This window comes from Caretta caretta, chromosome 5 (assembly GCF_965140235.1).
Source record: "Caretta caretta isolate rCarCar2 chromosome 5, rCarCar1.hap1, whole genome shotgun sequence".
Taxonomy (NCBI): domain Eukaryota; kingdom Metazoa; phylum Chordata; order Testudines; family Cheloniidae; genus Caretta; species Caretta caretta.
In genome coordinates, this window is record NC_134210.1 from 77,182,603 (window position 1) to 77,205,306 (window position 22,704).

At 39.4% G+C, this 22,704-nt stretch overlaps 1 long non-coding RNA gene across 1 annotated transcript in view; it reads left to right on the forward strand.

The window, feature by feature from the left end:
- Positions 1-22,704, forward strand: part of LOC125637249 (uncharacterized) — a 71,367-nt gene that overhangs the window by 38,004 nt on the left and 10,659 nt on the right. Inside the window, exon 4 of the long non-coding RNA XR_012668530.1 lies at positions 7,125-7,216. This is a non-coding gene — a long non-coding RNA (uncharacterized LOC125637249). The remainder of the gene's footprint in view (positions 1-7,124; positions 7,217-22,704) is intronic.

The window sequence follows — 22,704 nt, forward strand, 5'->3', positions numbered from 1 at the left end:
AACATACTACCATGATTTATTGTTTATTGCCCACGTCTTGTCCATGACTTGTAATAAAAAATACTCGTGCCAAAATCGTAGGCTTAAGCATGAATCTGCTTCATGTGTTTTGAAGTGCTCACACACATGAGGCTAGTTTGTTTTAGCATGTAAAGGCTGTGTGCAAAAAATTACATCTGCACTATCAGACATATGTTTATAAATCTAAATGATAGATTATAGCATGTCCATTTTATATCTTCATAATCAGTGAGTGTCTATTTGGGATTATGGAAATCCTGAATGTAATAAAGTGTGACAATCTTGACCTTTCTGTCAAGTACATCTGAGTAATTTCTGTGTACCGGTTAGGTAAATAACTGACGAGTCTTATAATGAAAATCCTGACACTACCGCTAATAAACTTAGGTACTGATGAGCCTATTGTCATAATAACACTTCTTCATCACTAATCCTGAGCCTGCATATTTCCTTATATTTAAGAGTTTAAAAATATTTATGTAAATTACTGACCTATATATAATTACATTCTAAACAGTTCTTCATTATCTACTCTTTTTGTAGGTAATTACAGGTATTCTGATAAATAACTTGTTCTTTTGATCCTTCACCATACATCTGAGATGTAAAAGGGTGTTAATGTTTTACTACTCATTAGGAAACTTTAATTATCCATATAATTTATCTTTTTAAGTAGGTGAAGAAAAGTTCAGTTTCATCAATATCAGAGCCAGATGTATTCAGCTTCTGTATTTTTGAATGTACATATGCTATAAAGTACAGCATCTAATATTGAAAACTGGAAATAGAAAATTGCATCACTTCATATATTCATAGATTTGAATGCCAAAAGGGACCATTACTATACTTAACCTGACCTCCTGTGTAACATAGGCCATAGAACTTCCCCATAATAATTCCTAAAGAAATCTTTTAGGAACATATCCAATCTTGATTTTAAAAAAATATCAGTAATGGAGAATCTACCATGTTGCTTGGTAAATTGTTCCAGTGGTTCATTATTCCCCCTGTCAAAAATGTACACCTTATTTCCAGTCTGAATCTGTCTAACTTCAATTTCCAGCCATTGGATTGTTAACCTTTCTCTTCTAGACTGAAGACCCCATTATTAAATATTTGTTCCCCATGTAGATACTTACAGACTCTGATCAAGTTACCCTTTGACCTTCTTTATATTAAGCTAAATAGACTCAAAGAGCTCAATCATTATAAGGCACGTTTTCTAATCCTTTAAATATTCTCATGGCTCTGCTGTTAACTATCTCCAGTTTATCAGTATCCTTCTTGATTTGGGGGCACTAAACTGGGCACAGTATTCCAGCAATGGTTACATGATTGCCAAATAGAGGTAAAATAACCTCTCTACTCCTACTGGAGATTTTCCTGTCTATGCATCCCACGATCGCATTAGCTCTTTTGGCTACAGTGTCACACTGGCAGCTTATGGTCAGACCCCAAAATCTTTCAAGTCAGGATTGGTCAGTTAAATTACATGACATGTTTCCAATTCCCGAAGTGGATGAGTGTGCAAGAATCTGTGCAAATTTAAAATTCCCTTTTAACAAATAATCATAGTGATCTTTGCAATTAGATTTCTACTTTTTTACGTTTTTTCTTTTACTACTAATTTGCTATATTTTCAATAAAATTTGATCATTTCAGGGATTTAGAGCACAAAATGATGCAAAATATGGCCAAGGAGAATTAATTTAAGAATTCAAATGAAATCTATAATTCCCAGATTGCTTTTAAGCATCATAGTACAGTTAAGTGAATTAAATAAGGCATATAGAAGGCATCAGTCTATAGTGTTTTCTCATATGGGGAGCAAAGGAGAAAAGGAACCTTTACTCCACCTCCTATGGAAGAGGTGGAAAGGGTTCAAACTCATAGCTGTTCATAACCTGGAGCTCCCCATTCAGAGTCCTTACACTAGCATTACCAGAAAAAAGATGGTTAGGAGGAATACACCCTCTACGCCGATCTACTGGCAGATATCTCATAACAACATTTCAAATTCCTAGGGAAAGCAAAATGAAACCTTTTCCATGAATGTTGTCAGTTTCTTTGCTAACAATCTTATCACCTACTACTGCTCCATGTTGAATACTGTAGATAAACATATACATTGAAAAATAAATAAATTAGCCTCCGCACTGACAAATTATTTTTTTAACTATAACATTCAACGGAGTCTCTCCAGCTTCGTCCTTAACAGTAGTATATTACAGCTATGCAGGAAGAATGGTGGTGTGGTTAGGACCCTAAAATGGGACTCAGGAGATCTGGGCTCAGTTCTCAGCTTATCCACAGCCTTCATGTGTGACCTGGGGCAAGCCACTTTAGCTTCTCTGTGCCTCAATTTTCCATTGTAAAACAGGGTTAACACTTCCCTACTTCTCCAGTGTTGTAAGCAGAAAAGTGCCTAGGAGGTGATCAAAGGCTTATAGTAGTTAGATATGTTCAGAATCCCCAAACCAAACCTTTCATTGTTCTATAGCAAGGAATAGCTTTTAGAATGGCAGAAGGGCTTCAGAAGTGAAATAGAGGAAAGGCAGATCAAGTGAACATATATTTCAGATTTCCCTCCGTCTGTTCAAGTCACAATTTGTGATCAAGGTCATTGCATGTAGGTGATAGGAATAAAATACTGGCTTGATCTGAGGGCCGTGCTCTAGCTACCATACTTAAGTGTGCACCTTTTGTTCATCAGTGATTTTTACTTTTGCTATGTAGCTGTGAATACCTTGTGCAAGAGAAGACAAATAGAAAACCATATAGCAACTAACTTTGCTTCTATAAAACACCTGCTCATATGCTGTATTTTGAATGTTGCTTTAATTATACAAATACCCCTATGACAAAGGCTGTAATCACTCTGCTATAAATTAACATGCTTTTGTTCTATAATATGATCATATTATTTATGCACAGTAAATGTCCATACCGTTGTCAGATGTACATTCTTAACATGAGAAATATGCTGAGCACTTCTTTGTATCTAGGCCAGCATTTCCCAATGTGACATATGTACCCCACTGAGGGGGCACAAAGGACTGGCCATGATGGGCATAAGATGGATAGGCCTTTAATAACATATGGTGTGCTGAAGTTGGATGCAGCTAGTTTCCTTTTCCTGCAGGGAAGATTCAAAAATGCTGAGATGGACCATGAACAAGATGCTAGTGGTATTGTAATAAGTTATTCTATCCTCATTCTCAGAGTAGTGGGTACATGTGGCTTGGGACAGGCACAGGCTGAGGAGGGAGGGGGGGGGGAATAGAAACAAAAATCAAGTGTTTTGGCGTGACACTTTAGATAGCCTGCTGTTGGGTAACAAGAACTGTGCGAAGGGTCTGGTTAGATTAAAGGACAGTTAGTTTTTAAGATAATGTCTCACTTTATTGGGATACCTGTGATGCAATTTATAGATAAAATAGGACATGAATGTATTTGATGTCATTTGTTGGCCATTGTATACTTCACAATCTTTTTTCCAATCTAATATCATATCTTCATATGTTTATACAATAACATGCATTTTGTTCTATTGTATATAACATGCCTCAATCACTAACAACTCTGATTTTTGGTTTTCCTATTTGCTGGACAAAGTGTGTGTGGGTGGCGGGGGGAGGAAGGAATCTTTCTCTCAAAAGGGACACTGCTTGTGCAACCAAAATACTAGATGTTCATAGAGGATGAAAATCTGTTTTGGTGACTTATTTTACAGCTTGTGCTGCTGATACTCTAGCTAGCTACAAACAACAGATGAGATGCTTCACTGGCTCATCTCAAAAGTCAATGTAACTCTAGTTAAATGTCATCCTAACCTGCGCTATGACCCTTTTTTTTTTTAAACATAAAGATATCTCTGCAAAATGAACCAAGTTTCATGGATGATTTTACTGAATTATTTGACTGCCTACATTTGGAGCTATTTCTATATAGATTATTTGGCTTGAAAGACTACAGCATAACACTGCGTCATAATGATTACTGTTGGCGCTCCACGGAGTGCAAGCTGCCTTTTGGGGAAAAAGATGAAAGTATACATATGAAGGTGGGAGATTCATCACTCTGAGAAAGTAATCTTTGGAAGGCTTTAAGGACATTAATGTTGGAAGAATATCCATATTTGTTAGGACTTGTTACAGTTTCCCATCTATTCGCTAATTTTCAGGTACACAAGAAGCAGGACACTTGCAATGACTATAGTCTGTATAACAAAATCAATAGCTTCAGAATGATGGTCCACCTTTGTGCTGCTTGCATGTTAGCCATACTATTTATCACCAAAAGAAATCTTCAATATTCTTCCAAAAAAATACTTTCAGATGAGAACATGAACAATTACTTTACTTGCCATTCCCAATGGGTTCTTTTTAGAGTCCCAAAATGGCACAATGGTTATTACTGTGGTGAACATTAGAAAGAAAGTGAGAGACCTTTCCTCTTATGTCTGTGGAAAAAAAAACTGGGGGGGTAAAAGGAAATAGTCAATGTTCTGTCACTTCAAGACCTATGAGAGTGTCCTGGACTTACAATACATCCCAGCTATCTGAATTGCACATGCACATGATGGGTGTAGTGGGTTAGGATCATGGATTTACCCAGTCCATATGCATATATGCACTTTGTGTCCTTGACTGAAATTAACTATTTACTATTTTCTTGGAAATGGATGCTAGTGATATTTAATGTCCGGACTGACCACAGTGTCCAGTTCTTATTTGCCCACCACTAGGAGGACTGCTTTGTCCCAGCCTTGCAATGAGCTCCATACTGGGGTAGGGTTCTGCCTCAGTACAGATATTTGCAAGGCTAAGGCTTTAGTTAATTCAGCTAAAAAATTAGTTAATTGAGCTTTAAAAAATTAGCTAAAAAGGGTATTGATCTGTTAGAATCTGAGACTCGTTTCCTGTTACTTTTGAGCTTTATACAATATGAAACTTGGTGCCTGAAAGAAGACGCTGTTCTCCAGCAAGCAGGAGTGTAACAAGGTATAAAAGTGATCTGGCATGTAGGGGATTATGGATTCCTGCCTATCACATGTCTGATCTGAGTGAGGTTATAAAAAGAATAAGGAATCTGGTGCAAAGGTATCTTAAGGGAAGAATATGAACATCTCTCCTCCTCACTGGCTGAAGCTGGAAAGGCCTTGGGTGTTTGTTACCCATTAGTTGGAGCTGAATTTTTTGTCCTGGTTTTGATTTTGGAAACAAAGTGAGACCTGAGGAAAAGAGTGTGCAGTGACCTGTAGCTCAAGGTTTTAGGTTTTCTTCCTTGGCTAGTGAGTTTGCACACTGGTTTGCAAAGAATAGTGTAAAACAGCATACTCAGACCATTACAGCTAACATCAAGAAAAAACATAAGTATTGATGGAAAAACAACTTTTCCTAGATATTTAGTTCTTGGATGAACTTTATAAAATAAATGAAAATATTGTATCTTTATATAATAAAGTCCATGTTGTGCAAAACCACATAGGACTTAATAAACACCAATGATTTTTGATGCCATAGATGCAGTGGTGAGCTGGAGCCAGTTCGCACTGGTTCGCTGGAACTGGTTGTTAAATGTAGAAGCCCTTTTAGAACCGGTTGTCCCTTAAAAGGGCTTCTACATTTAAGAACCGGCCAAAAGTGACGCCTTAGGTGCCACCTCCATGGGTGCTCCGGGACTGGAGCACCAACGGGGAAAATTTGATGGGTACAGAGCACCCACCGGCAGCTCCTCACCCTGCCCCAGCTGACCTCACCTCCGCCTCCTCCCCTGAACGTGCCGCCCCGCTCTGCTTCTCCGCCCCCCCCGCCCAGGTTTCCCGCGAATCAGCTGTTTGTGCGGGAAGCCTGGGAGGGCTGAGAAGCAGGCAGTGGCTTCGTGCTCAGGCCCAGGGAGGCGGAGCGGAGGTGATCTGGGTAGGGGGGCGTGAGGAGGGCCACCGGCGCCACAGCAGGTAACAGGACACCTTAGCTGTTTTATATAATGCTTTTCGTCTATAGATCTTGGCACTTGACGAATGTGATAGATAGTAAAGCCTGATATTAAGAACCTTCTTATTCAATTATATAGTACCATAGAAAATAAAGTCAAAATTTTATTGGAGTATAATAGACCTTTTTTACAATGGGATTAATATACTCAAGCAAACCGGATCTAGTTCAAACTCACCTGTCTGTACTAAATGCAATCTATGGAGAACCCACACCAGAAGACTCGAAAGTAATCAGTGATGGAAATAACAAAGACATTAACATCTGCATATCAGTTTCACTAAGGAATTATCTGTATCTTGCAATATAAGAAAATGGAAAAAAAAAATTCATAAGCAAAATGTTTATCAAAGGATAAATCTAAGGATAGCCGCCTGAGGACTCATGTTTGGCAATGGTATTTGTGGTTTTATCAAAATGAATCACTGAAGAAAATGGCTTAATCTAATAAGTACTTTGGATGAAAACTATTTCAGCATGAAAAGGATTTAACTTAATATAATTCCCCACCACCCAGATGAGAACATCACCCAGGCCTTTTGTTAACACTCAGTTCATTCACAGAATCACTTGGTAACAATATGCAAATCTGCACAGCAATAATATCTGTCCATATTTATATTTTAAAAAAGCAATCCTAATGGTAATTTATTTATAAGACAAAGTGAACAACTCAAAATAAGCCTAGAGGACTCCAAAGCATAGATTGAATGAATGGATGTGTATCACAATCCTCAAAAGACACATTCATTTATCATGGCTGAGAGAGACAGCAGGAGTGAAAAAATTCCTTCTGTTCCAAAGAGTCAAGTGATGAATTGTAAACTGATTTGAAAGATGTCATGATTGGCCTAATCTAATGGGGGGAGAGGAGGAATGGAAAGCTGTAACTAATAAAAGGCACCGTCTGCATGAAACAATCAACAGCGTCTCCCTAGACCTAGATGAAATTTTGTAAAGTCAAAAATGTTGATTTCTATTCATAGAAGTTTTAAATTTAGACTAAAAAGGGGGGATGGGGGGAAATTTTCAATGACAATTTTAACTTTTTCTTCAGTTTTGACTCAATCTACTTAATATGCACCTTTTTAATCTCTCTCCCTTCAGGACTGCAAGGCACACGCAATCCTGACTGAACCATCTAAAACAAATCAAAATGTAACCAATGATAAAGCCAACTCTTTGGGACCTAATAGAAGGTTTGTTGTCAGAGGAACAACTGTATTATTTGTTTGAAAATTGTGAAGTATGACATTTAAAGTTGCCTTCCTGCAGTGGAATCACCAAGGAAAGGTGGGTTCAGCACTGGAAGCTTGCTTTCCAACAGGATGAATTACCTCATGCAATGCAGATGTCCCTCTGGGGTGTAAATTTGATCCCCCTTGTGTCAATCTGTCCTTTTTATCTCTAGTTGTGATCCAAGCCCAAAGCAAATGTTGCACAGTCACTAAGTTGTCAGAGAATTATTGCTTTGTAGAGGTCATAAAGATCCTTGGACATAAGGCCCACAGAGGAACATCAGTTCTATTGATTCTGATTTTAGCTTTTAGTTTCAAATGTAGAGTACTCATCATCATTACAAGAATAGTTAAAACCTGTTCGGACCTATTGTGATATCGTGGTAGTTTTTGTGAAACTCTGGAAGCTTGTCAGTGTCCACTATAGAGCAGTTACTATAGAGCAGTTTTGGTGAAAAGATACCTTCAGCAATAGTATAATATTAATGCCCCAGATTTTCAGTTGAACTCAGCAGAATGCTGAGGGGGGATCCCCAGAAAGCTGGCTGTGGCTCCTTGATTCTGGGATCTGTTTTATTCTAGTCCTGGCCTCAGTGCATTTAATGTGCTCTAAAACGATATCAGCTGATAAAGGGCTGGAAATTGTGTGCTGGCCATGCTCCCTTCCTGTTTCCATCGCGCTCCTCCCCCTCTGCCCCCATGCTGCGTTGGGGTCTGTAGTGGAGGGGGACCATAGGAGTTGGATGTCAGCTGCATTTCAGCTAGGGAATACCTAGCTAGGCAGATTTGGCTACTTCCTGGGCTTTTTGTGCTGCCAGAGCATTGCAAAGAGCAAGACTGCCACTCAAGACATGGACAACTATAATTGTAATAACGGGTATATAAGGCTATGGTTTCATTAAAATGGGATAGGGCTTCAGTTTTTTCTCCCTTATTTTGATAACTTATGCAAAACCAAACTATAGAGCAATTTGATAATGAAGCATGGAATAAGGATGTAAAAGAGGACTACTTAGCAGGCAACCAGATTTGCCAGCTGAGTGTCCATACTTTTGCATACAGATGTTGCTATTAAAAAGAAATCCAGCTTTATGGAGCCACAGGAAATTCTAGACTTTGATAGACTGAGACTAGAATGGGAAATGAAGAAACTCGTAATTCACTGAAAGTAGGACACAATGTAGAACATGTTCTAACTTGCAGTATTTTAAGAGTTGATCCTTACATGGAATCAGACTAGAACTGTTGAAACCATATGTTTGTCAAACGAGTCTATAGCTGTACCTGATATGTCTGTTTATACCTGTATAAAACCCTGTGCATTACAAGGCAAAAGTCTTAATTTTTAATTTAATATTCACTTTCATTTGTTTTCCGGTTATTAAAAGTTGAAGGTGTAGCATTCCTTGTGGATGTTTGCTTCCAAAACCACAAACAAAACACAAGGAAATATAGAAATAAAATTACAAATTGGTGACAAAAACAAAGACTCCTTGTGGCACAGTAGAGACTAACAAATTTATTTGGGCATAAGCTTTTGTGGGCTAGAACCCACTTCATCAGATGCATGGAATGGAAAATACAGGAGCAGGTATAAATACATGAAAAGATATGAGTTGCCTTACCAAGTGTGAGGTCAGTCTAATGAGACAAATCAATTAACAGCAGGATACCAAGGGAGGAAAAATAACCTTTGAAGTGGTAATGAGAGTGGCCCATTTCAGACCGTTGACAAGAAGCTGAGTGTAACTAGGGGAAAATTAGCCCACTTATGCCCGAATAAAACTCATGCCCAAATACATTTGTTAGTCTCTAAGGTGCCACAAGGACTCCTCGTTGTTTTTGCTGATACAGACTAACACGGCTACCACTCTGAAATTGATGACAGCAGAACATTTTAAAATGGTGGGATTTAAATTACCTCTGTTCTGGGATTGATTTGAATTCACACCATTTTGCTGATGTGACACCTGTCTGGGGCATGCAGCCCCTCTTCAGTATGTCAAAGGAAGCAGAATGTACTTTTTGGATTAGTAAACAGTGATGACAAGACATACTAAAGCCATTAATCATTTACTTAATCTAGCAGTCACATGGGCAGGTGAAGCATGACACACATTTGTATCCATAGTCATGTAATAGCAATTACAAAAAAGTGGTTATCTAAATATATAAGATGCGCTGCACATCCTCATCTTATGCAATCTCTTTGATACAGTCTTTGCAGGGGACAGATGCTTAACAGCTAGTTTGAGAGCTCTTTATTTGAGAACCATCACTGAAAATTTGAGCGACTAGCTGCTTGATAGGCCAATGGCACAGCAATATCAATGAACGGCCCATATAAGATGATGGCCAGTCATGAGGAGAAATTTTTTTAATGTTTATTTTTTAGATGTTGGATATGGGAGTAGAAATTAAGGGTTTTTGAATGGTGGGGGCAAGATGGGTTGGTCTTGCATGTTTTTTGAATAACCCTAATTATTCTCAAATTTGCCTGCATGCTTTCAGAAGCCACCAGCTTCCAATGGAAAATGTAGGCCAAAGAGTAAGAAACCAGGACAGAACTATAAGACTCAAGACAGGTGGCATCAGAAATTCTCTTGTTAGTTTCTGTTGGTGGTGGATCTCTTGGGGAAACTCATATTGACAAGTTATCCAGACTATTGATTTGAGAAACTGATCTGCCTTGGGAGAGGTGGCTGACTTCCAAATGCTTATAGTTTGAAAATAGGGAGAATAAGCTCTGTGGGTTTTGGTTTCTGTGGGCTATATGTAACAGACCCTGCAGAATGAGTTTACAGAAGTTGGCTTGTAACAATCTTATGATGGCTCACTTGGAGGATGGATACTGAATCCAGGCCACCAAGAAACTTCCCCTCCTGAGCCTCTTGACATTTCTGTGCAACTAGTGGTTTCAAAGATCTGTCCTGGGTCCTGATTCAGTAGATTGCTTTCTTGGTATTTTCAATGGCAGTAAATGACAACTACACCCCTCTTCCTCAACTTCAGGGAGGATACTAAGTGGGGAGTGACATAGCCAGGTCACTGGAGGGTAGTGGAATGCAGCAGCCTCTCTCTACGCTTAGACCACAGGGAGAAGGGAAACTCCCAATGCCATAGAGCAACCACTGCTAGATTAAGGCAGGGGCAGATAGTGCCACACAATCCATAGTGCAGTAGCTGGGAACTGCTAGTTGGTTAGGGGCTTCACTTCCTCAGCGTGCATTTACTGAGGAATCCCCGAGAGATTCTATTTTGTGTTTCTGGTGGAAAGTTTTACTATCTTATTCATGGTCTGAGATAAACTACTAAATATTGCTATGAATTCTGAGCTCTTTACAATATACAGAGGTGTATATAGTATTGTTTTGTAACTTCCACTTTTAAAAGAAAGCAAAAATAATCAGATAACATCTGTTTCATCATGCATTTGGCCTCAGTAACTCCTTCCTTTGCAATCCTTAACAAGAGGAGAGAGAACTCACAATAGCTAGAACATGTATTTATCAAGATTCTAGTGGGCATAAAGTCTTTTCAATGATGCTAAACTGCTTATTGAATTCATGAGATGAGAATTATTAGCAGAATCATGGTGGGTGAGGCAATATATTTTTCTGGAACAACTTCATTGGTGAAAGAGACAAGCATTTGTGCTTACTTAGAGCTGCTGTTTGGGTTTGGGAGAAGCCCAGTAAGAGATATTACCTCACCTACTGTGTCTCTCTAATATCCTGGATCCAACACAGCTATAATAACACTGCAAACAAGTTAGCAGAATCACTGATTCAGAATGCAGCTGCCTCCACTGATGATATGGGAGAATTCAAACAGTACTTTGCACTTCCTGCACTGAATTTTATGCCTAGAATTGCAGGAGATGGGAGAGGAGGATAGGCTCTTTGTACCACCTTCTTTCCTCAGCAGGTGATATCAGGAGCTTACTCCTTAAGTATTTTACAAATACTAATTTATTAATTCTCACAATGCCCCTGTGAGGTATGTGAATGTTATACTAGTATTTCTAGGAGGACCGAGATAGTGGGTAAATGGCTTGTTCAAGGCCAAAGAGGATATATTTCAGTGCATGGATTAGGTTCCTCCAACACAAGAGAATCCTTAGGTGTGATAAATCTGGGAGCAGAATATACTCCATCTCCCTGTCCCTCAACATGATAAAGGCAGGGCTGAGGAGAGGAGAAGTGGCCCAAGCACTGCCATGCTCTGTTGATCCCTGGTTTTATCTTGCATTGGAGGCTGAACTGGTGCATGATAGCCTTGGGGTTTGGGAAGCACAGAGGCTTACCTTTTTGCCCCATACTCTTGCATCCTATCCTGTATGGAACTTGGCCAGTCCTGATATCCAGGGCCAGTGTTCTCAATAGAAATGTAATGAAAGTAAAGCTAAAAAATATAACACCTACAGTAACAGATGATCTGTTAAATAATCACATTAACTAATGTTGCAAAATGGTAACAGTGAGCAGTGAATGCCTCAGATAAGATGGTAATTAGGTTTAATCAGGCATCAATTCTGACATTTGTGTTGTTTGAGGTTCAGTGCATCCAGTTGCCTTGTAACTAAATGAAACAAAGTAAAAGGACATGTAACTGCTTTCTTGTTATAACCTTGGAAATAAGGTACAGTATTTCTAAGCTTCAGAATAGGGCTCATGCTTCCTTTTTATGTGCAGTGCTCTGGTTTTATAATAAGTCACTGTTCAAATCAACACACAGTAGACCTTCTCTAGTGCTCCATCACATAATCAAATGCATTCTTGTACAGAAAATTTGCTCACTTTAATAGTATGTTCAGAATAGATAATACAGCCACTAGTGACTTTTTTCCCTAGTCCTCCTGCATGCTCCCAATAAATGAGTTATAATGGAAGTAAATTTTGGTAAGACATTTGAAGGTGTACAGCATAACATGGGGAGAAACAAGGTTCAACAATGAAAAAGGAATGGACTCCTCCTTCATTACTAATCCTATCTTTTCAGACTTATTAGCACACCCAAATACTATCCTTAAGCATATGTGACATGGAAATTTATATACAATCTGGGGTCATTGAATAGAATCAGAAAACAAATGTAAAAAACCTGTGAAATCATATCCTCTTTGCTGTCAGTGAAAGAGTATGGTGTGTTCTCAAGTATTTTGTCTTGTTTTTGTACTAACATGATCATCGCCATGGCATCTGTGTGTCTTAGTCCAGAATTAATTTTCGCATTGTGGGGCTTCCCTTGGCAAGAATATTCTGTACAGTAATAGATTTTACTGCTAAGAATTTGTTCTTGATTTTTATAGCCTGTTTTCTTTTGCTCAGTTTTAGCCCACTCATTCCTAATTATACAATTCTGATCCATCTGCAATAATTTCTTTATCCTTGAGTCTTGACCTTCATTTACTTAGCTGATCATGTTTTGCATAGCTGTAATTTAGTTAAACTATATATTTTAAGCTTTCTTCATAAAGGACTGCAGGGACTGATTTGTTTTCCTCTTCTGCTGTTGTCCTGCAATATAGAAGTCCTCAGACAGGTACTGTCTTACTCGTGATGTACAGAGGAGGACAATCACTTCTTTGGTCCATGGAGTGGTCTCTGTATATGCTGCCTGAAATTGCATTAACTGACTTTTGTTTGTTTTTATTTTCTGGCCATATTGCATGGCAAACATCATAGATTAATTTCCTATTTGTTATTGTAATGAGTTTTTTTTAAGGCTTGCAGCTATTCAAATATTTATTTAACATCTTACTTTTGTGAGATAAGATGTTAAATAAGATTGTGTCAAGAATAGATCCTTCAGGACAGTGGCTCTCAATTTTTCCAGACTACTGTAGCCCTTTCAGGAGTCTGATTTGTCTTGCGTAGCCCCAAGTTTCACCACACTTGAAAAGTACTTGCTTACAAAATCAGACATAAAAATACAAACGTGTCACAGCACACTATTACTGAAAAATTGCTTATGTTCTCATTTTTACCATATAATTATAAAATAAATCGGAATATAAATGTATTTACACATCAGTGTATAATATATAAAGCAGCATAAACAAGTCATTTTGAAAAATTTTCATTTCAACTGACTTAACTAGTGCTTTTTATGTAGCATGTTGTAAAACTAGGCAAATATCTTGATGAGTTGATGAAACCCCTGGGGGTATGCAGAGGTCTTCTAGGGGGATGCATACTCCTGGTTGAGAACCACTGCCTTAGGAGTCATTAAATTTCTTCTTCCCTAAACTAATACTGGAGATTGGAGAACATCCAAAGGTGCAGCTTATGGGTTGGCTTTACATAAACATAATAAACATGGGCTCCCACCTCCTATTGATGTATTTCTCCATTAAATCCTCTCCTCTCTCTTCCCCCACATTGTGCTGTCGTCTTGGGAGACCACACTGCCATTTAGGGTTTTTGCTGAGAAGCCAGCTATCCTAATCTCTAGTCATTAGAACTTCAGGTGCAGATGAGACTTTCCTCTCCTCCAAATCCCAGATAAGGCATCTTCTGAACGTAGACAGCCTGCCTCATCTCCTCATTCTTCAGCTTGCAGACAAGTGAAATAGGTATTTTTGTTTTACATCAGCTTTAGTGTACATAATATTTTAAAGAATCAGATCAACAGGAAACAGAGGATCCGCTGGAACCCAGCTGAAGAAAAATAATGGGATTGCAGCTAGAAAGGCTTTTGGTTTTCCTAAAGATGCCTTATGAAAAGGCAGTGGGAAGAAATGCCCCTAAAGTACACACTTACACAAAGGCATAGTGTAAAAGCATGGTGCTCCCGAGTGGGGTGTGTGTGTGTGTGTGTGTGTGTGTGTATTCACTCATTTCCTTTTAGATTGTTTGTTTTACATTTTGTTTAGAATTGTTTACTACTGTGCAGGACTGTTTCTAAAGTGGTTCTTAAACCTTTTCATGCTCTGAACCACTTCATAAGAGAAATATCTTCCCATAACCCAACTTCCTCTCCTCAAATGCCAGCCCCAACTGTCTGTCCCTTAAAATATTTGAATCTACAGACCATCAGCAATGTCTCTTCAGACTGTGTTTGCAGAACAGCAACGTATATATTTCAGTATTTAAGTGCCCATGGAATGTGTTCTGCTGCTACTTATAACATCTCACTGTAAAATGTCTTCATGAGTATATGATGGTGTGCACTATAATGTAAAATAGCTGTGAATTTTGATTGTTTTGGGGAGAATTTTCATAGGGTTTGTCTACACAATGAAATTATACTGCAATAAGATAAGGTGTAAATTTAAATTGCAATAGATATTGCAGAATACTGCCCTGTGTGGACACTTTTGTGTGTGAAGGGGGAATAAGGGTGCCTTTTCCTGGTTTTAGCATATTCCAGAATAGCTATTTTGGTCAGTTCCTCATATAGACAAGCATTAAGGAAAAAATTCTTGATTTGGTTTGTATCTGGTGCATAAGGGATATCCACCTAAGAAAATGAGCACCTACCTACCATTAGAGAAACACGGGGGTAGTCTCAGTCAGTCAGGAAATTAGAAGGAAAAACACGGGTGACTTCCACTGTATACATTGGTCCTGTCCCTATACAGGAAACTGTATGGGCAACTGTGCCTGTGTAGCACCCCACTGACATAAGTGAGGCTCTGTGAAGATGCAGGAGGCCACTCCTATGATTCTCTTTGCAAAAGCTGAACCTCAATGTATGTTGTGATTTTTTTTCTCTGACTAGTAAAGATGGTGTCAAAGGTGTGAATTTCATAGGCAACTCCAAATCTGAACATTCACAGAGTTCTGAGGTATTTAGATCCTGGATTCTGGTTAGGTCTCATTATCATCTTTGCTATGAATTTTAGATCTGGAGCTGTCAAATATTGCTAATATACAGTGGCTTTGGATCTAGATGTCTGTTTCTGGTCCTGTTGCCAAGGCCAAGTTACTCCTTCCCAAAGTTCAAATGTGAAGTGATTATGTTAGTAAAAGTGAGCTAGTGGAAACATGTTATTGCAAAAGAGCTCAATGGTATAAGAAAAAATGTATTTTATAAATGCAATAACTTGTGTCCTGTCCTTCCCTCGCCCCGCCCAAACGAGAAGCATAATGCTCTGATCAAAACCCATTGAAGTCACTGGAAAGACTCCCACTGATTTCAGTGGGCTTTGGATCAGGCCCTAGAAGACCCCAACATAAGAGTTACAAATAACACACTTTCAAATATACAGTTAAAATCCTTTTTGTTCTCCAGTTCCTACTCTGTTGAAACTTGTGACATGAAGTAGAGCAGGGATCCAGAATCAGAAATGTCTTCATTAACTAAGAACTAACAAATTCTTTTTGTTCTTATTATATACCAATTAAAGTTCTAAACAACATTTTCAAGCAACAATGGGAGTTAATTTTAAAACAATAAGAATATAATTATATGTGTATTGCAGAGGTAATTTTGCATAAATGAGTTCGCAACTTTGCATATCTCTTGTATTAATACTGAATTTCGGTAAGTGCTTTTTGAGCAATCAATATTTAATTAACTCACAATACAGCTGCTTTTTAAAATGCAAATTAAATAGTTATTTAAGACACTTAATTCAAGGTTGAAAAGTGAATGGACCAACTTATATTGTGTATATATATTCACCAGCTATTTGCAAAAACTTCTCACTGTTGCTAACGCTGATTCAGTTAGCAATGCTGGAAGCTCAAGTATAGAACTGTTGCCAGTATTCTAGGCATTCTGTTGGTTAGACATGCTTAAAACACTGGCTGGCAGACTGTCAGCCTCAGGCTCCCGAAGTTGCCATTTCCAGTGGAGCTAAGTTGGTGTTGGCAACAGTGGTGATACTTCTGAAAACTTTCCATAGGGTAGACGTGTTGGTAATGTAGTGTAAAAGCATGTTCATAATGCAAAGCAAAGGGATATGCTTAGTGTGGGGACCGATTCCAAGATAGTTCAGAAGGCTCACTGCTTCAGCTCTGGCTTTCATAGCTTTTTGTTTAAAATCTTAAGCCATGAGTTAAGACTGCTATGATTGATACTAACATGTCAATCAATTAGTCTGCTAACTTGTTAGCGCTCCTTCAGAGAAGTAGTGTATCCAGCTTCCATATATTAACTACATTCCAGTGTCTCAATGTTTCATGATTTGGGATCTAAAGCAAAAATCCTTTTAAGAGCCATCCATGGTCATTGTTTAGATAATCTGTAGATGTAGAATGACACATTCATGTGAGTAAATGGGGTAAATGCAACTGGTGGGTGGCAGCTCAAAGAAGTTTAGTACTGCAACTACTGGCTCCTCTAGCATCTGAGTCAAAACCCATTGAAGTCCCAATGACTTCAGTGTGCTTTGAAGAAGTTTCCAGGGAGAATTCCCATTGACTTCAGTAGTGCTAGACCATGACCTGGCCAAGAGGCTTGGAGTTTGAAATTGTGCCTGGGTTAACTTGAATGAGACACATGCGATGTATTCAGCTACTAGGTGGGGAGTGATCGTCCATGAATTCGTTAAATAGACTCTTGTTGTATCTGCCAATTGGCAGGCAGAAACAAAAATAATGTTTTTTATTTGTATCTGGGCTGTAACATCTTTGAAACAGGGACTGTTTTCTTCTGTATCTTCTATATGGCTGAACATGATTAGCAAATATACAGTCATGTCCACATCTGTGCAAAATCAGAAAATGCTTAGAGATACTCTACCATAAGTTCCAGGATGAGGGAGGATTTAGGTGAGATTTAAAGAGATGAAATGATTTACAGGACTAAAAGGGAAAGTTCAGAAGCACAAGGTAGACAGTCAACTGAAGCAGAAAGTGTCTCACAGCTGTGATTAGAGAGGTAATAGAGAAAAGACTTAGATTGAGGGAGCAGAAATAGCGGTAACCAATGCCACACATTCAGTACAATGACAGACTAGAAAGCCATATTTAGTCCATTGTGAAAAGGAGAAAACAAGTGCTGTATCTTAACAATGAAACAGGTGGGTGATTTTTTTTTTCTGACTTCTGAAACAATTCATTCGACTTGAAAGAAATATGTCAGGTTTTAAAAATTCAACAAACAATTGTTCCCAACTGTGTACTTATTTTTACTTTGTGCAGTCAAAATCATTCCAGATCTGTTTAATCAAAATTATAGTAATCAAAAATAACTTTATTTAGAAATGTGTCTACAGAAAGGAAAGATCATATGTTCTAGCTGCATAAGGGAAATGATATTAAGAATCTATAGGAATTTATAGCTCAAGTGAAGTATTTCAAGATTTGCAAAGGAGAACCTTGTTTAGACAACAAAAATAGCTCTGATCTGAATACCATATGCAATGAATGCATGTGTGTGTCTGGTTCTGGCAACCTTAATGTAAGAAAGGTTGACATTTTCCTTACTAGGTATATGGGTATTGTGTGGAATTTGCTTGATAGGTGGAGGGAATAATTTACATTTTTAAATATTGTAAGTAACATTTTGGTTTCGTTTCTAATCTTTGTTTTCCAGATGCCAATGCAATGTGATACACATTTTTATATCGAGCTAATCATGTACTTCTGTTCCCATCACTGCCATTTCCTATACTCCAAAAAGGAGAGAGATTAAACTATATATTACAATACTCCCAAATGCCACTTCAATGTGTGTTGCTATGCAGCTGTAAGGAGATATAATTCTCTGACTGTACTTTTAAATATAGATGAGTGTCCCTGGCTATTGAAGGATCAGTTGTGAGGGAGATAGCATTTTGTGTTTCATTTCAGATGCAGAATGTTACTCTGTTATCTCTCTAATGGAGATTTTGGGACAGATTCTGTGCTGTAACCGTTCCCAAATAGGCAGCATGAGATGCATAAAGGAACAAGTTGCAGCTGCATTACACTCTGGCCAGGCCTGCAATGATTTGGTCTCAACATAGTTTAGAGAAGCCTCAACATTTCTTTGAATTGCACCAGCTGGTAATAGCCCTCCAAAGCATCACCCAGCTGGTAGCATCAGCCTATGCCACCTCTGAGAATTGTCCCATGCTGAGGGAATTTTTGGAAGGGAGAGATTTAGCCAACTGCTGCCAGAGCAGTGCATGGGAGGGCCAGACTGTAAGAGAATCTTTCCCTTTGTTTTTGTTCATCTTCTAGATTTAATGAGTGAGTTTTAAGAATTAAATCTGTTTGTTTGTGTGGCAGTTCAATCAAAAATATACTTTCCTACTTAAAGGGAAGCCTCTGCTATGCAAATGTTGAGATAACCAAGAAAAAATAATGTGTAGTACTCTGCTGCTGCTCGTATTCAGGTCCCTTAGAGACTTATTACAGTGCACTGCCTCAATGAGCTTCATAAGTGGGGGGAGAAGGGGGTGTTGGATTTTGTTCTTCTTAAAAAGAAGGCCCAATGTGCCAACCATGAACAAATTACATGCAGGCTGATGTTTGGGGTTTATGGACCAGCACACTATTTGCTGCTTTCTTATGAACCAGCTTGTTGGATTTTTGTTTTTTCAGAACACTGATGTTGCTTTTCATGAGATGTAGCAACATGTTACCTTTCCTGTTACCACCTCAGCCAACCACTTTCCTAACTGATAAGGCCTTGATGTTTGGGTCTACAGAGTAGTGAGTTTATGAGCATCTCTCACACATGGCAATGTAGTAGACAGCCTATTGAAGAGAAGATAGCACCCATTGTTGACATTAGGGTATTATTATTTGAGTAAGTCTCTAACTTTGCAGTAGCCACGTGGCAGTAGAATAGGTAGCCCAATTTAGGGAGAAACAGAAGACTATACTCACACGTAACCCAAAGCAATGGTGGCCCTAGTGTTTGATCCACTGCTAGCAGCAGCTCTGTGCCATAACAGAGCAACAACTGAGGGAAAATGTACAACAGGTGGCATAGCATATTATCTCCCACTGAATGAAGCTGAATGACCTGTTTCAAAGACATTGAGTCACAGATATATGTGGATGCCTTAAATTCTAATATTTCATATTACACTTTGCTACTGTGCTATGAGGCAGCAATTACATGGAGAGCTGCAAGACAGTATAACTGGTAGCATAGCATAGCTACTGCCGTCTATTACTTTGGCATTGTGGGCCACTATTAACGAAATCTATCACTTCACAGAATCTGCCTACAGAAGCACTGATTGACAGGACATTGTAACCGGGAGTATTATCTTCTTCTAAAACTGAGGGTGGTAGAAATAATGTCCTGTGTGGTGCTCTCTTTATTTTCAGAAGTTTTTTATTTCTCTAGAACTACCTATTTTCCATATCCTCTATAATCTTTTTATTGAAATTTTTTATACCAGGCAGGTAGGGGTGTGTGTGTGTGTGTGTGGAATGTCCAATGTTTTCATAGCCGTTGTAACTTTTTTCAGTTATTTCCTTTTACTCTGAGTTTTGGATTGAAAATATATGTAATTTCCTCCTTTCTCTGATCTCTTTCAGAAAGTGTTTTCTAATAAAGAATAATTCTCACCTCTGCTCATTTGACAGAGCTCCTTATGTTTAAATTCCATCTTTTACAGAGCCTTGGAGTTGAATAGAAACACTCCTTTTCTCTCTGCTGCTTTTATAGAGGTTGTATGGGAGTTTGAAAGGTCCTTTCTGTATTTTGTCTTCTGTTTTTCTCCATTTCTTCCTGTAGCCCTCTTATACAAAATGGCCCCAACCACTCGACAGCCAACATAAAGGTTGAAGACTCTTGAGACAGCAGTTATTTCCAACATATTAAGCATTATTTCCATCCTTATTTCCAAACCATGGAGGAGGAGGAAGGTGCCTCTGGACTTCAAAAACTCAAGTTTTTAACTAGGAAGGAAGCCTGCATTTTGTTAAGCATAGCTGAAAGTGTTCAAGTCTGCAGCCCAGTTTTAAGCCCAAGAGACTCAAAGGAGTACGAAGTTAGAATGGGATGAGACAAATTGCCCTGGCCAGTTAAGCTGGCCTTAGGGTTGCTTCACACTAGAGTGATGCTAATTGTCCCTAGTATACTGGTGAATCTGGCCTTCTATTCCTAAATAACCCCCCCCCCCACACACACACAAAAGAGATTAACCACAATTGTGTGGCATTTGTCTCTATCCAAGAGCCAGCCGCCTGTTTGTGTATTTTACTTCCTTTGGTTTTTATGCACAAGAACATCTGCTCAAAGACAGACACTTAAAATAACCATGCAACAGAGTGGGAGAAACAGCTGTTCTATTTGCAACAGACTCCAGTAGTACATAAGAGAAAGGTCACAAGGAAGGGTTCGTTCTCAGTTACAAATAGGTCAAGGAGGCTGAGCGTGTGGCATGTCTCTATGTTACCTTCTTGACTTCCACTCTAGACAGAGAAAAAGCATACACCTAAAATGGCAATGAAATATCTTATAAACAAATTCCTCATCAGAAGACACTGTTAGCCCCCCTCCTTTACCATCAAGGGGTCTGCCCTGTCTGACTATCGCCTGTCTCCCAAACTTGAGCCCATGCTGGGTTCCATTGTTGCTTCCAGCCCCTCCACCCATGGAAGTTCTCAGCTGCTGCAACAACTGAAGGTTAGCTTGCAACAGTTGTGTAATGACACTAGCTTCTGTAGAAGGGGTTTGTACCCCAGACATCCCCCGCCACAGCTACTAGGGCACCAGATATCCCCTCCCTTCCCCCGTAGCCTATTAGCTAGTCCTGCTATCGTACTAGGTTTTGTGTCTCCTGCACTCTGGGGATAGTAGACCCTTCCCGCCCCACTTAGGTCCCCTGAGAGGAAAAGTGTCCCTGAACCCCACTAAGGTTTGTGCAACAGACACCCAATGCAGCATTCCATGGCAGGGACTTATTTCACACCCTGCCCATGCTACCTCCAGCTGGTCACACGCACCCCTGCCAGCTATGTTGCTCTCCTTTCCAGCAATCTGATTGTTCAAATGTTCTGGCTCTCGGTGACCCAATACACCTAGTAAACCTTATAGTGCTGTGGAAACAACTTCACAAGCAACTGAATCAATTCTCTGATGGCTCCCTCACCCACAAATGCAGCTAGCTCACCACTGGGAGTATTTGATTCCCCAGCATCGTTGTTACTTCCCAGTAGAGGGGAATCCATTTGGTAGACAGAGCACAGCACACTGGAATCTGCCAGCCCCAGTCCTGGGTCAAGCCCTTTGCCCATACAGCAAGGATCCTACCCGCCCAATTTCCCATTGCCCTTCGAGCCCCACTCCATTCGTCCTGAGCTGGGAGGAGTGGGGACACCACAACCCATTATCACTGGTCTGCTATGCCCCCATGCTGATGAGTTTGAAACTCCCTTCCCTTCTCCTTCTGCTATAAAATGCCTGCTTCTGCCACTGTAGGCTGGAAGAGAAGGCCTCCTCCCTCAGTTCTCTATGTTCTCACCAGTCTACCAGGAGAGATCGAAGTTTGCTGTGCTGCAGTTCCTGCTGCTCTACCTGGCCTAGGTAAGAGGGCTTTTTCTGTATTGGCATGGACCTAAATATTACCCATTCTCTCCTAGTGACCTGGGAAGGGACTGATCAATGTACCCATGCTCACTTGGTCTGAAGCCACTCTATGGCTCTCTAGCCTTTAAAGGGGCCACACACTTTCCCTGACAAGTCTGACAATGAACCCCACTGCTTAATGTGCAGTGATGTTATTTTAAAAGGCAACAGAATAACATGAACCATTCTTGGTTTTCTGGACTATTAATTCATTTGTTAATTCTTCTACTCAGGGAGGATAGCGTGCACACTTTGAATCACCCCTATGACAGGAGACCAGGCTCTCTGGAATGTTCTGGCCTGCTCTATATGAAGGCTGAGGAGAGAGAGGTTGGAAGCCATAACATCCTTCCAGCATCTGAGGTCTTTTCCAACCAGCTTGTATGGGACTGAACACACAAAGCTGGCAGGCTGGTATGGATTCCAGCATATGGAGCAGATGGCCAGGCACCTGAGCCAGCTCTGATCATTTGGGAAGATATTGGAGGGTGATTGGTCCAATGCCTGTCCTCATTTGTAACATGATGAATCACCATGGGCCTTCATTATTTCATTGCTATTTTCATCTCAAAAGCATCTAGCTGGTGCATTTGCATCTCTGTAGTGACCCAGGTTTCAGAGCCATACAAGAGGACAGAAGTCACTGCTGTTTGATAAATATGCATCTTAGTTTGAGTAGCTATGTGGCATTGACCCCACAGAGGCTTCCAAAGAGTGTGCTTAACATCCATGGCCTTACTGATTTGATGTTTCACATCACCTCCCTCCTTGGTGACAACAGAGCCAAGATATTTAAACTTCTTGTCCATCTATTTATGATGGGTAAGAGAAAGAGGCTCATCAGTCACTTTCATCAATTTAGTCTTCTTCCAATTGACTTAAAGCTTACTTGCTTCTTCCGTAAATATATTCAGGGCATTGATGTGATTAGTTCGTGAGGATGTGAATATACCTGTGTAATCTGCATATTCCATGTCTGTTAT